Below are 13596 nucleotides of genomic sequence, written 5' to 3'. Positions count from 1 at the left end.
CTGGAGGACTCATGGCAACTGTGCAAATAATGCAAGCTCTTGGGATTAAGAGTTCAGAAATGAAAGACAGAGGCAATGTGTCTGTGGACAAGCAAAAGCAGGTACTCAGATGGAAAACAGGGCTCATCGGGTATGTGCCTCCTCTGGTCTGTGGCCCCCTGGGGTTTAAAACTCCACTCTTTCTTTTCTTTTCTGCCCACACCTGCATCTTGGGAAAACCAGTTCTGCCTAGAGGTGATAATTCCCACCAGTACTGACTCCTTGGCTGCATGGAAAATTCCCCCCAGGAGTGTGGGGAAGGTGGCAAGGCCTCTTGTGGCTGGAGAGCTCAGTCCTCTAGTCTGGCAGCTGCTCTGGGATGCCGGCAGCCCCATGCCGGCCCACAGGCCAAAGCAGAATGTGCTCCAAGCTGGTCACACTGGAAGCACTGAGTGATGGAAGAAGAAGACCCTATTGGAAGCCTTTTGGGGCCCCATCAGAAGAGGATCTTCCACCCACAGCCCAAGGCCGAGGTGCACACGTCAGAACAGTTCCACAGACTGCTCTGTCTTTATAAATACCCTAATCTGAAGTTAATTATTCTTGAGCAGCTCTGTCTTCTAGGATTTCACACGTTAAAGTGTGAGACAGAAAGAAATCAACCCAGCCATCACTTACCAAATCCTGTGTTAGGGACTAGAGAGTTGGACTGAATTTCTTTTTTCTAAAATTCAGATTTCTTTGATACCCATTCAGACAATATCTACCCTTTCTCTGATTTCAAAAAGTATATGCCAAGTGTGGTATGTATATCTGCCCACGCCCCATGTTCTGTCCTTGCATCACTGCCAAGAGGGCAGGGGCAACTGGGGTGGTTCTTTTGCCAAGAGTTTTCTTTGTTATTCGTAATTCAGACAAAAAGCTACTTCCTCTTATTGTCTCTCCTACATGCAAAGACATATCCCACAAACAAAGGAATTCAAGAGTTACTGGTTCCATGACCTTTTACTTGAAGAAACTATATTCAAAGCAGGTGCCTTAATAATAGAAATTCCCTATCACAGCATTTCCACAAGTTTTAAGTTCTCTGTTAGGAAAGTGTCAACCATAGTCCCTATTCGGTCAAGTAACCCACAGTAAGCTCCACGATGCTTTATTTCTTCTAATCTCCTCACTGCTCGACCAAAGGATTTCCACTGTCCTTTCACCCTCAGCTTATTAAACAGGAAACCATCCGGCGCTTAATTTTATTAAAATGAAGGAACTTGACTTGAATTCTACTCTGGATAAAGAGTTTTCCCATCTTAAGGACAGACTACATCCATGTTTCTCAAAATGTGGTTCTGAGGCAAGCAGCATCAACATCACCTGCTGATTTGTCAGGAATACAGATTCTCAGGCCCTACCTGAGACTCACTGAATTAGCAACTCTCAGGGTGGGGACCAGAAAGCTGTGTTTTAAACAAGCCCGTCAGGAGTTCTAGTTCTGGGCAAAATGAAGTAAGTACACACCCTGTGTCTCTTCTTCTGAATGCAGCTACAAAACCTGAACAGACGGTACAGACCAGCTATTTGAGGATTCTGAAAAGTAAACAGCAGTAAGCATTTTGGGGAAGGAGAAGGGAATGTGAACTAATACCAAACTGGTGTTTTTTACCTCCAGCACCTCCCCTGCTTAGTCTCCAGGCAGTCCAAACCCAGAAGTGAGTGTCATCAGCGTGGACAGCAGGAGCCCCAGGAGAAGCCCTCTAATTCCAGCTTGAGAAAAAAGACGAGTCTGTTCACACTCGGAGAGAGCGGAAGCAAGCTCCCCTTGTTTGTTTTCTCCATTCTTCTGCACCCCAGCCCACAAGCCCCTAAAATTCTAAGGGAAAAGAACCTTCTCCTCTGAACAGAGAAGCTGTGCCCCAAGAGGGTGGTGCAAACCCGTTTCTTTTTCTCTCTCTCTGTCCTCGCGCTACTCGCCCCCTCCCATCCCCGGCCGACAGGAGCAGTTGTGGGAAGTGTGTGGCAGAGGAGAGTAAATGAATGCAAGGTTGGCTGGTGGGTGACAAAGGGGATCCCGGCAACCTGGAGTGTACTAGCAAGACCATGGAGAGGGAGGATGTTAGCAAGGTGACCCCATAAAGCTGTTCATGAATCCTTGGCTACCCCTGAGCCACACAGGCAAAGATCTGGCCCTCAGTAGTGTACTACATACTTTAAACCTGAACGATGTGGTGGACTACTGCCCATGTCCCAGACTGGCCACTTGGTAGCTTCTGCAGAACAGAGCCAAATAGCACAAGGCTTTGAAAATGAAACTGATATGAGAATGAAACCACAGCCCACAGAAGGCTGGTCAGAACTTGCAGTCAGAACCCAACCAGAACAACTGCCTGCTAAAACACAAACAGGATTTAAACAACACCCAGAATCGCATCATATTGAAAACATCCAGGATACAATCTAAAATTGCTGAGCAGACAAAGACCCAGGAAATGTCTTTATGGGAAAAGATGATCAAGAGATGCCAACTCCACGATGACAAACATACTTGAAATACCTGACAAACACTTTGAAGTGGTTAGTATAAAAAAATGTCTCAAGAAGTAAGGGGCAAGCACTCTTGAAATAAATAAAAAGATAGAAATTCTCAGCCAAGAAACAGAAGACATCAAATGAACCAAATAGAAATTTTAGAACTGAAAACTGAATACAACAACTGAAATTAAAAGCTCACTGATGGACTCAATAGCAAAATGGGGGTGACAGAGAAAGGAGTCAGTATACCTGAAGAAATCAATAGAAATTATCCAATTTGAACAACACAGAGGGAAAAAAAAAGGTGAAAACAACAAACCAAACCTCGGAGATCTGTGGGACAATACCAAAAAGATCTAATATTAATGCCACTGAACCTCCAGAAAGACAGGAGAATTGGTGCAGTGCAGGAAAAAAAAATTGAAAATATAACTGAAAACTTCCTCCCGAATCTGGTGAAACATATAAACCTACAGATTCAAGAAACTCAGCAAATGCCAAACAAAATAAACCCAAAGAAATCCACACCCTCATACATCCTAATCGAACTGTTGAAAACTAAAGACAAAGAAAAACATCTTGAAAACAGCCAAAGATAAACAGGAAATCGTGATTTGAATGATTACAGATTTCTCATCAGGAACCACAGAGGCCAGAAGGTAGTAGAAGAACATTTTGAAAATGCTAAAAGAAAAGAATTGCCAACCCAGAATTCCACATCTTGTGAAAATACCATTCAGGAATGAAGGTAAAATAAAGGCTTCTCAGATGAAAGAAAACTAAGATAACTTATTGCCAACAGACTTGCTCTAAAAGAATCGCTAAAGGAAATTCTTCAGACAGAGGGAAGTGCTACCAAAAGGAAACTTAGAATATCAGGAATGAAGAAAGAGCCACAAAAATGGTAAACATCTGGATAAATAAAATATATTGTACTATTATTCTATGCTTGAGTCCTTTGACAGTTAAAAGTAAAAACTGGTTTGGTACTGGCACAAAAACAGAAATATAGATCAATGGAACAGGATAGAAAGCCCAGAGATAAGCCCACGCACATACGGTCACCTTATCTTTGATAAAGGAGGCAAGCATATACAGTGGAGAAAAGACAGCCTCTTCAATAAGTGGTGCTGGGAAAATTGGACAGGTACATGTAAAAGTATGAAATTAGAACACTCCCTGACAACATACGCAAAAATAAACTCAAAATGGATTAAACACCTAAATGTAAGGCCAGACACTATCAAACTCTTAGAGGAAAACATAGGCAGAACACTCTATGACATAAATCACAGCAAGATCCTTCTTGACCCAGCTCCTAGAGAAATGGAAATAAAAACACAAATAAACAAATGGGACCTAATGAAACTTCAAAGCTTTTGCACAGCAAAGGAAACCATAAACAAGACCAAAAGACAACCCTCAGAATGGGAGAAAATATTTGCAAATGAAGCAACTGACAAAGGATTAATCTCCAAGATTTACAAGCAGCTCATGCAGCTCAATATCAAAAAAACAAACAACCCAATCCAAAAATGGGCAGAAGACCTAAATAGACATTTCTCCAAAGAAGATATACAGATTGCCAACAGACACATGAAAGAATGCTCAACATCATTAATCATTAGAGAAATGCAAATCAAAACTACAATGAGGTATCATCTCACACGGGTCAGAATGGCCATCATCAAAAAATCTAGAAACAATAAATGCTGGAGAGGGTGTGGAGAAAAGGGAACACTCTTGCACTGTTGGTGGGAATGTAAATTGATACAGCCACTATGGAGAACAGTATGGAGGTTCCTTAAAAAACTAAAAATAGAACTACCATACGACCCAGCAATCCCACTACTGGGCATATACCCTGAGAAAACCATAATTCAGAAAGAGTCATGTACCAAAATATTCATTGCAGCTCTGTTTACAATAGCCAGGACATGGAAGCAACCTAGGTGTCCATCATCGGATGAATGGATAAAGAAGATGTGGCACATATATACAATAGAATATTACTCAGCCATAAAAAGAAATGAAATGGAGGTATTTGTAACGAGGTGGATGGAGTTAGAGTCTGTCATACAGAGTGAAGTAAGTCAGAAAGAGAAAAAGAAATACAGTATGCTAACACATATATATGGAATCTAAGGGAAAAAAAAAAAAGGTCATGAAGAACCTAGTGGCAAGACGGGAATAAAGACACAGACCTACTAGAGAATGGACTTGAGGATATGGGGAGGGGGAGGGGTGAGATGTGACAGGGTGAGAGAGTGTCATGGACATATATACACTACCAAATGTAAAACAGATAGCTAGTGGGAAGCAGCCGCATAGCACAGGGAGATCAGCTCGGTGCTTTGTGACCACCTAGAGGGGTGGGATAGGGAGGGTGGGAGGGACGGAGATGCAAGAGAGAAGAGATATGGGAACATATGTATATGTATAACTGATTCACTTTGTTATAAAGCAGAAACTAACACACCATTGTAAAGCAATTATACTTCAATAAAGATGTTTAAAAAAATAAAAAAAATAAAAAGTAAAAACTGTAACATTTCCGATGGGTTTTTCAATTATGTAACTGTAACATATAAGAAAACTATGAGATGAAGTAGGAAGGGTTAAAGGAACTTACATGGTGGTAAGATTTGTACACTCCACTTAAAGTGATAAAATACTGATTCTAAGTAGACTGTGAAAAAGATAAGTATATCTACTGTAACCCCTAGAGCAACCATCGATAAAACCATACAAAGAACTACATTCATAAATGAATTCTCTAGGTCATACTGAGAACCAGTGGGCTACAGAAAAGAACTTTACATTTAACTGAAATCCCGATTAGTATTCACTTATGACACTGAAACTCCAACTTTAAGAGAAACAGGGAATGATTCTGGCCTAGAAAAGATCTGAAGTGAGTATGATAAGTATCGGGGGCAGGTGGGGAGCATAGAGCCTAAGCAATGAGCAAATAAATAGAATTGCTCCTCAATCCCACACTTGAGTGAAAGGGCAGCTCAGTCCCTCCCCTGGAACAGTAATCAAGGCTGGAGATTGGAACTTGAACCTCTAGGGTTTTGAGGGTCACCAATGTTCTCTGAGAAGGGACTCTGATGGAAAAAAACTGAGGGGCTTATTGATCACCAATTATGGTGGGAGAAATTCACTGGTGCCTTCATTTTCTCCTTCTTTTAAGCCCCATCATTCTAGAAGGTCAGAATGAGATGAACATAGTAACACCAAAGATGAGAGGTGATTAACAGAAACCTAAGTGGGTTGACAACTAACATTTTATAGAGATATTACCTGTCTCTAAAGAGAAAAAAGAAATTTACAGAAACAATTCAGGTAATTCTCTCCACTTCCTTATGAAGGAGGGAAATAGCAGCCCACCAAGTAGTGATTTTTTTGGCAACTGAATCTCAAAGAAATTAAATCCCTTGTCTGAAGCCCCAACTGATCTGGGTGCAGAGAGAAGAGGTAGTAGGGTAAAAAAAAATCTGGATTAAAGAATAATTGAGGAAGAGATCCACTAAGGAAAAAACTCTGATTGAGATAATCCATGATTTCAAAATCCAAAGAAAATTCTAACTGGAGATATAAATTTGGGAGCTCTCTTACCATAAAGATGGCAACCAAAATGCTGGAAATAAAGCATCTTGATAATAACTGTAAAATGAGAAAAGAAGAACCTAGAAGTGAGAATTGAAGAAGCCCAACATTTAAAAATCAGCTGGAGCAGAATACCCCAGCCAGGAAGACTTAAAGGTAGTGGTCAGAGAAGTAGGAGGGAAATCAGGGAAGTCTGGCTTCAGGGAAGATGGTATTTCAAAGAGGAAGCAATGGTCAGCTGTGCTGAATCTTGCTAAAAGGTTAAGGAAGCTGAGAACTGAAACATTTCTGTGAGGTTTAGCACCAACTAGAGGCCACTGGTCATCTAGACATGAGCATTTGGGGCAGAGCAATGGGAACAGAAGGCAGATTGAAAGAGTTTGACTAAGAGATTAAAACATGGAAGTAGAAAGTAAAAATAACTTTGTAAGTGTGAGATACTTATTATAAAATGCAGTGATTAAGATGGTGAGGTATTACATGCAGCCCTATGTTCACAGCAGCACTATTCACAATAGCCAGAACATGGAAACAACCTAAAAGTCCATCGACAGATGACTGGATAAAGAAGATGTGTTACATATATACAATGACAGGCATCAAAAAAGGACAAAATAATGCCATTTGCTGCAACATAGATGCAACTAGAGATTATCATACTAAGTGAAGTAAGTCAGAAAGAGAAAGACAAATACCATATGATATCACTTATATGTGGAATCTGAAATATGACACAAATGAACACATCTACAAAACAGAAACAGACTCATAGACATAGAGAACAGACTTGTGGTTGCCAAGGGGGTGAGGGGTGGGAGAGGGTTGGATTGGGAGTTTGGGATTAGCAGATGTAAACTATTATATATAGGATGGATAAACAACAAGGTCCTACCATATAGCATAGGGAACTATATTCAATATCCTGTGATAAACCATAATGGAAAAGAATATTTTACAAGAATGTCTGTATGTGTATAACTGAGTCACTTTGTTGTACAGCAGAGATTGGCACTGCGTTGTAAATCAACTATATGTCAATTTAAAAAATTAAATTAAATTAAAAGATGACGAGGTATTAGCACAAGGACAAACAGACCATGGGAATAAAATAGAGTCCAGAAGCAGCCTCCCACACTTGATTTATGACACAGTTAACACTGCAGAGCAGTGGGGAAGGATGGCTCTCTCAACAAATGATGTTGGGTCAATTAGATATCCAAGTGGGAAAAAAATTAATCATCTTGACTCACACCTCATGCCACATACACACACACAAAAAAAAATCAATTTTATGTGGATTGCAGATCTAAATGTGCAGGGTTAACCAATAAAGATAACACCAAAGAATATGTTTGTGACTTGGATAGGTGACGATTTCTTAAACAGAGCACAAAAAGCACTAATTACAAAGAAAAAGATCAATTAATGGGACTAAATTTAAATTAAGAACCTCTATCCACCAAAATACACAATTAAAGAGTGAAAAGGTAAACCAAAGAGTGGAAAGAAGATATCTGCAAGACAGATATTCAACACGAGACTGGTACCAAGACTATACGAAGAACTCTTTCAAATCCATGAGGAAAAGGCAGACAAACCATCTTTTAAAATGGTCAAAAGACTTGAACAAACACTTCACAAAAGAGGATATCCAAATGGCTGGGGGAAAAAAACATATGAAAAGGTTATCATCTCATTAGCCATCAGGGAATACAAATTAAAAGCACGCTGAGATATCACTACACAGGTACCAGAATGGCTAAAATTTAAATGACTTACTATACCAAGTGTCAACAAGGATGTGGAGAAACTGGAACTCTCATACACTAATGGGGAGTATAAATTAGTACAAACCCTTTGGAACCTCTTCAGTAGTGTCTACTAAAGCTAAACATATACACATTATATGACCAGCAATTCTGCTCCTAAGTATTTACCCATCAGAAATGCATTCACCGGGCTTCCCTGGTGGCGCAGTGGTTGAGAATCTGCCTGCCAATGCAGGGGACACGGGTTCGAGCCCTGGTCTGGGAAGATCCCACGTGCCGCGGAGCAACTAGGCCCGTGAGCCACAACTACTGAGCCTGCGCGTCTGGAGCCTGTGCTCCGCAACAAGAGAGGCCACGACAGTGAGAGGCCCACGCATCGTGATGAAGAGTGGCCCCCGCTCACCGCAACTAGAGAAAGCCCTCGCACAGAAATGAAGACCCAACACAGCCAAAAATAAGTAAATAAATAAATAAATTTATTAAAAAAAAAAAAAAAAGGAGCTCTCTTCCTGAACTCTTTCTCTCACTCAGGTTTAAAAAAAAGAAAAAAAAAAAGAAATGCATTCCCCATAAGACTTGTAAAAAAGTCACAGCAACACTATTCATAATAACCTAAAACAGGAAACCACCCGGTATAAATGAAGTTATTTACGAAGCAGAAATAAAATTACAGATGTAGAAAACAAACTTATGGTTTCCAGGGGTAAGGGGGCAGGAGGGATAAACTGGGATATTGGGACGGACACATACACACTACTATATATAAAATAAATAACTAGTAAGGACCTACTGTATAGCACAGGGAACTCTATTCAATACTCTGTAATGACCTCTATGGGAAAAGAATCTAAGGAAGAGTGGATATATGTACATGTATAACTGATTCACTGTGATGTACATTAGAAAGTAATACAACATTGTAAATCAACTATACGCCAATAAAAATTAATTTTTAAAAAAAAAGGAAACAACCCATCCACAATAGAAAGCTGTTCAAGAAAACGAAATAAACACTATAGTAATAAATAAACCACCACTATAGACAACAATAGACAAATTTCATACACTTAATGTTGAGCAAAAATAGCAAACACAAAATACATACTGTATGATTCCGTTTATATAAAAGTTCAAAAAACAGGCCAAACGTGTGATGCTAAAGGTCAGAACAGTCATGACCTTTGGATGGGGGTCCGTGATCGGGCAGAGGCCCAAGGGGGGCTTCTGAAGGGCTGGAAAGGTTCAATGTCTTCATCTGGGTGGCAGTCACACAAGTGAATCCACTTAGTGATAATTCATCAAGTTGTACACTTAAAATTTGTGCTGAAGAGGAAGAGTGGGCAGGTCATAACTGGTAATAGGGTTAAAAGAGGCATTTCTAAGACAGAATAAAGGTGAGCATGTGAAACCAAGCTGCAGCCCAAGAAGCTTGCTGTCTCTCACTAAGGTGGAAGAGAAGCCCCCCGCTGCCTGCCCGACAGTGGCCGTGCCTAGTAGGGACCGACAGACTCCTGATTAAAGCCATCCCTCTGGACCCTGCTTCCAGCTTAGGAGGCCAGCAATTACCTCTTTACTAGTCATTTCTGATCTCATCTCAGGGGCCTACAGGCTTCATGTAACTACGAATTCTAACAACTCAACCAACTAGCCAAATTGCATGATTTCCATTTTCAGAGGAGGAAACAGATGCACTTGGTGAGTTAGCAGTTACCCCGCCAAAATCACAGGGCCCCTCAGAGACCATGGATGCTGAGACCCTCAGGCAGGTGAGTCCACAGACCCCAGGGGAGGAAGGTGGCAGCACTGCATCACAGAAAGTACCCCGCTCTGCTATGGAGTCCCAGCTTAATCTCCGAAAGCCTCAGCTGCTATAAGATGGGAATGATAATTTCACGATAAGCGCCTCTTCATAGTAACTTTCTTAAGAGAATGTACATCTGGCATATAATCCGGTGACCACAAATGTTTGTTCCCTTTGTCCTCCTCTTCGAAGAGAGAAGCATTTCTTGCAAAGAGCTCCACAAACCAGAGATGCAAAGGTCCCTAGGATTCCAGACGCGTGTTCCTAAGACCCCGCAGACCCCGGCGGCACGATCTGTCTGCAGGACAGCGAATCCCTTCTCCTCTGCACGGCGCTCATCCGGATCGTTCACGTGGGTTCCTGTGTTTCTACGTGGTTTGGGTGTGTATGCTTTCCCCAGATGGGGGGCAGAGGGACACAGCAGCACAAGTGTGTATATTTCTGTTTCAAGCTGCAGCTGTTTATTTCCCCAGATGAATTTTAAAATCACTGCGAATTCATCAGCATCTTCCGAGGAAGCCTCCTAACTAGCAACATGCTCGGAAAACTCCACAGCGAGGTGGGGAGGAAGAGAACTGGGCACGGGGACGGATGCAGGAATTCCATTTTTACAGGTTCCCTCTGCCACTCAAGTTCTAAAGAACTCTTGGGCGCAGCATCCAACTCACCCCCATCCACACACCTGTATTTCAACTGAATCACGGGAACCCAGAGCCCTGGGAAGCCGGAGAGGTACCAGGCTCCCAACTTCGCCTTCAAGCTCCAGGTAAAGAGATGCAGGCAAGCCAGGGTCATTTGATACGCAACCATTTCTGAGCCCCCTCCTGGTCACGGGAGGTTTCGCTTCCCACACCTCATACTCAGCACCCCTCTACAGGGCCGAGGACGACTGGTAATGCTTTTGTGGACTTGAGAAAGTTCCCAAACGTCCATGGGCCTCCTTCTGTACAATGAGACAAGCAGGAAAGATTCTCAAAGGTCCCTTCCAGCTCTGACTTTCTGAGTCATCAGGGCCGACAATAAGATCAGATAGAAAAAACTAAAATAAAATAAACTCTCCCTTTTCCAAAAGAATCGGGGGTGCATCCACGCTTGCTCTACATTTAACCTGTGGCCCCTGCCATCCTGGCCCGGCCCCCTCCCCAGACAGGAAATGATCCCGACTCCTTCATCTGGGGCTCATTGCTTCCTCTGCTGAGTATTAGAACTGGTTATGGCTGTTTGGAAAGAGCCAAGGTTGAGAGGGCAGGAAGGCGTCTCCTTGTTCTCGGCCCGCGAGACAGGAGCAGGCCGGACAGCTGGGACGGGCTTGGTCTCTGTCGCCCCCCCGCTGGCAGGGCCCGATGGCTTTCTGTGCTCATCAGTTCAGATGTTCTCCTGGGGAGTCCTTGACTTCACACTGGGTGGGGCCCCTGTCAGCAGGGGAACCAGCTGTCCCTGCCCCACTCCCTTCAGGGTCTGCTTTCCGAAGGCTGAAAACCCAAGTTTCCACGCCCAGCAAGCCAGCAGCAGCGGCTACAAAAGGGACCCAGAGATGTTAGCAAAGCGGGGCAGGAAGTAACAACGAGCAGATTCAACCTGGAAAAATGCGGCCGTTGCCTCTGGGGCTAAATAATCAGAAACACAAATACTCAGGTGGGAGGGAGATGCCTGGAACAGGAAGCGGCCAGACAGCATTTGGACAGGAGCTTGCAATGTGATCTAGTGACGAAGAAATTGCTGGGGGATTCACAGGCTGGATGCATGGAGGTGCTACCCCAACAAGAGCAAGGAAGGAACAGCGGCGGGGCCAGCAGCTGTTCTCTGCCTCCCTGGAGGCCAGGGCTAAGTGGACCACAGGGTGGAGATGGCAGCAAGGGAGGGTCAAGTCAGACTCTAGAAAGAACCTTGTCGCTATGAAGCGTAGGGAGAGATTATCCGAGGTGATGGAGAAATCCCCAGGAAGATATTTGAAGCACCGGGACATAGGAAGCCTGTCCCAGAGGCAGGGGCATGGCCTAGATGACCTTCAGACACCCCATGCAGCCCACCAAGGAACACCTGACTCTGCAGAAAACAGGGAGCTGACCCGCCCGTAGATGCCACAGGAGACAGGAGATGGAGGAGCCCAAACCAACTGAAAATACTGAAATTTGAGGTCTGGGGAAAGTCACACGACCTGTCTTGAGTCTGAGACCAAGCTGGGAAAAAAGCTCCGATCTGCAGACGGCCAGACTCCCCGCTCCTCGGGCTTGCAAGGAAGATATTTCCCAATCTTCCCGTTGGCTCCATTGCCTAGGACGTGGGAGTCTCAAGACGAGGCTCCCGAGACAAATCCCCATGTACTTTAGACCCAGCGGGGCCAATCAAACGCGTGCCATCTGACCTGTTCCTTCACCAACTTATGGTTGCTCTGAGGCAGTTAGGTTAGACCTCAAGAAGAAATTCCCTCCTGAGTTTTGAGATACTGTGCAAGCAAGCGAAAGAGGTGGTTTCTCTTCTCTTTCCCTCTGGTAGGTTCGCGGGCTAGATGGTGCTTAAAGAGTTGTATGGTGCATCGCATTTCTCACTAAAGCACAGTGAGAAAGGTACAAGTGTGTCTCACTTCCATCAAACTTGAGATTTGGAAGTTTGGGTTTAGAGAGCAGATAAATTAGGCTGATTATTCACTTTAAAAAGGGACTCTCTGCAACAAGCTATATTAATATACTTAAATTTTAATGAGAATTTTATAAACAGGGGTTCAGTGTAGCAGGCGAGACTTCCAACTCAGACCAGGGCACACAGATGGATGACCTATCCGTGCAAAGGTCCCTATGATTCCAGGTGAGTCTTCCTGGGGACCAGTCAGCCTCCTGGTGAGGTATCTGATACCAGGTTTTAGCCCTCGGGCAAACTTTCCAGAGACTTCAGAAAGAAGAAAAGAAAAAAACTTGTTGAAGGAGGCTCTCCAGGGCATCTGGACAACTAGCAGGTGTTAGAGCCTGACGTGGGTCTGTGAAGCCAGGCCAGGAGAGGAATGGGAATAATTAGGATGGGAGAGTCCAGCTCATTTACAGACAGGTCAGCCTGGAGACCAGAAAAAAACAGAAGTTGTTTAGGGATCTTTGGACCTGAGAGGAAGGAACTAGAACAGCAGCTATGCTGAGCTTCTGACATGTGCCAGGCACTGCTCTAGACACTCTGACGAACGTCCCCTCATTTAATCATTTGTTTCCTTCACAACTATCAAGTACCCCCCATGGGCCACCTGTCTTCAAAACAACTCAAATAGATCAGATGAGAAAACCGAACTGACAGGTGACATCATACAATCTGCCCAAGTTTAGGCATCGCTTAGTGGCTGAGCTGGGATTCCAACCTCACTTTACACCAGAACTTTCTCCTTCAGGAAACCTTCCAGCCCTGCCCCTCCCGGTGCCAGTCATTGTAACAAGTCAGCTAAGCTGCGTGCAGACACATATATGCGGGCAACAGGGTCTGTGCATATCATGTGCAAGTACCCAAACCAGTGGAAGCAGGGAGAGCCAAGCAACCACAGCCCTTCTGTCCTGGAGAGGAGGACACTCTGTGTTTGGGGGAGGAAGATCCCAGCATCTCTGTCTTGTTCCGCTTGGCCAAGCAGAACAAGACAGAGAATTCTCTTCCATTTCCTGAGCATCCGAACAGCAGGAGGGAATGACCCAGAATGCACGAGGCCGTGAGCAGATTAACCACTCGCCTGCCACACGTGCCCACACGTGGAGTAACCTGCACGTTTACAGGGGTCGCCCTGCACAACCTGAGAAACCGTCTGCCTTCTGTGCCCTTCGCTAAACACCGACCCCCCCAAGTGTGCTGACATCTTCCTCCTCTTCACCCCACAGCAGCACGGGCCTCCGCACACAAGGGACTCTCCATCCCAAATGCTGCCTGGCCGTGCGGGCATTAAGC

At 43.9% G+C, this 13596-nt stretch overlaps 1 protein-coding gene across 1 annotated transcript in view; it reads right to left on the bottom strand.

Moving 5' to 3' along the window:
* Positions 1-13596, bottom strand: part of ANO2 (anoctamin 2) — a 347350-nt gene that overhangs the window by 300338 nt on the left and 33416 nt on the right. The gene's annotated exons all lie outside the window — the stretch shown is intronic.

This window comes from Eubalaena glacialis, chromosome 11, assembly GCF_028564815.1.
Source record: "Eubalaena glacialis isolate mEubGla1 chromosome 11, mEubGla1.1.hap2.+ XY, whole genome shotgun sequence".
NCBI classification, from domain to species: domain Eukaryota; kingdom Metazoa; phylum Chordata; class Mammalia; order Artiodactyla; family Balaenidae; genus Eubalaena; species Eubalaena glacialis.
Note: the sequence above shows the minus strand (reverse complement) of the source record. Positions and strands in the feature narration are given on the sequence as shown.